A 5,000-nucleotide genomic window follows, 5' to 3' on the forward strand; every position below is an offset into this window, starting at 1 on the left:
TCCCTTACCCCCATTTCTTCACTCCCTCCCTCCCTCCCATCTTCATTCACCCTTTCCTCGGCCCTCCCTCCCTCCCTCCCTCCCTGCCGCCCACTCGCCCACTCGCTCGGCCACCCACGATCGAGGGAGAAGGATGTCGGCGAGGAGCGTGAGCGGTCCAAATGTGCGTTACGCGGAAGTAAACAAAACAGAAGGAGATAATTGCCATAAGCGAGCAGTCCGAATGTTTACCCGCGATTTTTTTCGCACAAACACTCGCGGGGGGATTTACACCTTCGCGTGTGTTTACGTGTTTACGTTCGCCTTTAGGCCCATGGACGTCAATGAACGGCGAGCGGTGATCGGCGCTTCGGGGAACGAGTCTGGTCGAGCCCCTCTCGTGCCAAACGGGTCACGTGCGGGGGAATAAAATCACCTGACGGCAGTAAGAAGACAAGGAGAGGTACCAATCGGTAAGGAAGGGTTATTCAGCATGGTTGTATGCTTCACATGTTTTATTCTGAGAGAGAGAGAGAGAGAGAGAGAGAGAGAGAGAGAGAGAGAGAGAGAGAGAGAGAGAGAGAGAGAGAGAGAGAGAGAGATGTATATATATATATATATATGTATATATATATATGTATATATATATATATACATATATATATATATATAGTTATATATATATATATATATATATATATATATATATATAGAGAGAGAGAGAGAGAGAGAGAGGGAGAGAGAGAGATAGAGAGAGAGAGAGAGAGAGAGAGAGAGAGAGAAGAGAGAGAGAGAGAGAGAGAGGGAATGATATCAATAGAGAGGAACACAAGGGAAACGATGAAAAATGGAGGAGGGAGAGCGAGAGGGGAGAGAAGCGGAGAAGAGGGGAGAGAAGGGGGAGAAAGACAGGAGAGAATGTGAGAGGGGAGCGGAGATGGGGAGGAGTGGGAGTAGGGGAGTAAAAATGGTAGACAAAGGGAGAGGAGAGGAGAGGAGGGGAGAGGAGAGGAGGGGAGAGGAGAGGAGAAGAGGGAATAGTTAGGAAGAGAAGGGCGAAGGGAGATGAGAATTGAGAAGAAGAGAAGAGGGAAGAGGAAGGGAGAGGATGAGAGAGAAAGGGAGCACTCATATCTGTGTGTGTGTGTGTGTGTGTGTGATTCACCATGGTCTTGGATCACGTGCTGGACTCGTGATCGACAGCTATTTCCCTCCCGGAAGAGAGCTCAGAGCTCGTATGACCGATCTATGGGTAATGCTGTGACCTTACACGCACGCACACACACACACACACACACACACACACACACACACACACACACACACACACACACACAACTCTCCGCCCATGAGAGTTGGAGTAACAACCTGCAGCGCAGCGATACTGAAATTATTTCAGCCTTGGGTGAGATTCGAACCCGGACCGCCGTAGTGGCAGCCGGGGTCTCTACCAACTGCGCCATGAGTGTGTGTGTGTGTGTTTATGTTTATTTATTAATTTGAGGAATCTCCATATATATATATATATATATATATATAAATATATATAAATATATATATATATATATATATATGTGTGTGTGTGTGTGTGTGTGTGTGTGTGTGTGTGTGTGTGTGTGTGTGTGTGTGTGTGTGTGTGTGTGTTTGTGTGTATGTGTGTTCGAAAAATAGTTGAGCAGATTCTCTTGTATAGGAGTAGTACTGAAATTGACAACATTATGACAGTTAGTAATCTTCTCATTTGTGTTTTCTAGGTTTCTAATAAGGATCCAATCTTTCGGGGGGTGAGCAAAGAGAATTTCACCAAAAACATCCATTCAAAATCTTACTTAACGTTTCGTCTACATAGAGATATCTTCAGGAAAAATCTGGAAAATATAGAAATGCAAACCTTGTAAGTATGAACACAAAATTTCGTCACCCTCATAAAGAAATTGTCTAAGTCATTTTTCGTCAATTTCTGGATTTTTTTTTCTAAATCAATTTTTCATTGCTTCTTGTTTTATTTAGTGTCTGAGTAGGTTAAAACTACGTTAGGAGGAACATTACGTACATTTATAAAATAGAAAAACTATTTTTTTCGATTTTCTGAAAAAAGTGGACAAATGACTTAGGCACTTTCTTTATGAGGCTGGCGATTTAAAGCGGTTATAATGATATAACACAGCAAATATTTTTACTTATCATACAGAAAAAAAAATAAGAATGACGCTCGATTATCGTCCAACGAGAAATATATACTCCTACATGGTCTGACGCTATGGGCTTAACGGTAATCTGGGGGAAGGGGGGGTCTAATCTGTGGGTCTAAGGGGGAGGTTGAGGGATTGGGTGAGAATGGGGGGAGGCTAGGTCTACCTGACGCGATGGTGTCACAGGGATGAGGACGGGGGTGGTGTAATGGTGTACTTGAAGTATTGTACATTTATTATCGTATATTGTACATATGTTTGAGAACCAAGTGTTCTGCTCACTCGCTCGAGAGCTTTCCCGCCTTTAGTTTGGCGTCCCCAAGCGTAGTTTCTGTTACGCCATCCTAGTGCACGCATGTTTTGTTGTAGCGCTATGATTTATTTAATACACTGTTTTCAATTGTTAATATTCTTTCATTAGACACCCCCGTACAGTGGAGGGGAAGAGGGTTTAGCGCGCGCTAGAGAGGAAATTGTAGTTGAATAAGCTTATACGAGATACCATGTTCGAAAATAGACATTTGGGAATGAATGCTAAGAGGAAGTTGTACGAAGGAGTGATTGTGCCGATATATGGGGCAGAAACATGGAGCATAAGAAAGGAAGAGAGGAAGAGTTTAAATGTGTTTGAGATGAAATGCCTGAGAAGTATGGTAGGGGTTACTAGGCTGGATAGAGTGAGAAACGAGGAGGTGAGGAGGAGAACAGGGGTGGAAAGGGAGTTGGGGGATAGGGTTGATGAAAACGTATTAATATGGTTTGGGCACATGGAAAGAATGAGTAAAGAAAGATTAGTAAAAGAGGTGTGAAAGGCAGAGATGGAAGGAGTGAATATGAGGGGGCGACCAAGGATGAGATGGATGGATGGGGTAAAAGAGGCATTGGGAAAGAGGGGAATCCCTGTTAAAGAAGGAAGGATAAAGACACATTATAGGGGTGAGTGGAGAATGGTTGTGTATGGATAATGTTGTCATGCATGGAAGGGAGTGGGTAGGGGTGGGGGTGAAGGAGTATGTGTGAATGATATTTAGATGCAGCCCGAAGGGATTTCTCCCCGTCTTCTCCATTTCTGCATGAGGGGACGGAGAGAGAGGGCACCGATTAAATGAAGCGGCCTTGCTGTGGATGTGCTGTGTCTTGCGGCATTGCTTCTGACCCAGGACAGTGTGTGAGATGCAGGGATGACCCGTCATCCAGGAGGAGCCATGATAAGAAGGAGGAAGGGGCGCTGAATGAGAATGTATTTGGGGATGGAATGGACGAGAGTGGATCTATGCCTTTGACTTTGGCTACCCCCCTTGTAAGGGGGAAAAAGCCGTTGGTAGATGTATGTGTATAGCATATATATATATATATATATATATATATATACATATATATATATATATATATATATATATATATATATATATATATATATATATATATATATATATATATATATATGCAAGAAGAATCACTGGACAAAATTAAGCGGTAGATGATAAGATCCTGTCCTCTATTACATCTTCAGACAAAGTACAGGAAATAAACTACAATAATTCTATGTACACACATCAACAAAAGAAAACAAGGGATGCGGTATATATACATATATATATATATATATATATATATATATATATATATATATAGACACACACACACACACACACACACACACACACACACACATATATATATATATATATTCATTATGTATTCATGAAAAATGATGATGAGGTTTGCATACTCAGAGGCTTTGAAGTGAGGACTCCGAAGCGGCGCCTCTGTTGCCCAGACTAATGAAATTCTGGAGTGGCTCAAGGAGGAGCGATGACAGGGACCAAAGGGCCTTAATCGCCCAAACATTTCCTCTTCCTCCTCCTCCTCCTCCTCCTCCTCCTCCTCCTCCTCCTCCTCCTCCTCCTCCTCCTCCTCCTCCTCCTCCTCGTCGTCGTCGTCTTCCTCCCTCAGGGTCCTATGCTCCTGCTGCTTGTGCCCGCTCTTCCCGTTCCTGCTCCTCCTCCTCCTGCTCCTGCTCCTCCTCCTCCTCCTCCTCCTCCTCCTCTTCCTCCTACTGCTCTTTCTACTGCTCTTTCTGCTGCTGGTCTTGTCGTCCCTCACCCTATTGTTATTGCTTCTGCTGCTGCTCTTGTTACATTTGCTCTTAATACTTCTGCTGTTATTGCTTCTGTTGCTGCTACTGTTGCTGCTCTTGATACATTTGCTCTTAATACTCCTGCTGTTAGTTCTTCTGTTGCTGCTGCTGTTGCTGCTCTTGTTACATTTGCTCTTAATACTCCAGCTCTTATTGCATCTGTTGCTTCTACTGCTGCTCGTGATACATTTGCTCTTAATACTCCTGCTCTTATTGCTTCTGTTGCTTTTACTGCTGCTCTTGATACATTTGCTCTTAATACTCCTGCTGCTATTTCTTCTGTTGCTGCTGCTGTTGCTGCTTTTGTTACATTTGCTCTTAATACTCCTGCTGTTATTTCTTCTGTTGCTGCTGCTGCTGCTGCTCTTGTTACATTTGCTCTTAATACTCCTGCTGTTATTGCTTCTGTTGCTGCTGCTGCTCTTGATACATTTGCTTTTGATACTCTCCCCCCAGCTACAACTCCTGCTCTTAGTACTTATGTTGTTGGTCGTGGCTCGCTCTTCTTTTTTTGTTTCCTATTTTTCTTTTTTTTTAATTCTTCTCCCTCCTTCTTTTCCTTGTTTTTCTTCTTCTTGTCCTTCCTCTTCCTTTTTTTGTACTTCTTCTTATACTTCCTAATTTTCTTTTTCTTTTATTTTTTGTCTTTTTTTGTTCTTGTTTTTTTTGTCCATTTTTTTTGTTTTTTT

Source organism: Oratosquilla oratoria, chromosome 41 (genome assembly GCF_046742065.1).
Source record: "Oratosquilla oratoria isolate Oo_2021 chromosome 41, ASM4674206v1, whole genome shotgun sequence".
Lineage (NCBI taxonomy): Eukaryota > Metazoa > Arthropoda > Malacostraca > Stomatopoda > Squillidae > Oratosquilla > Oratosquilla oratoria.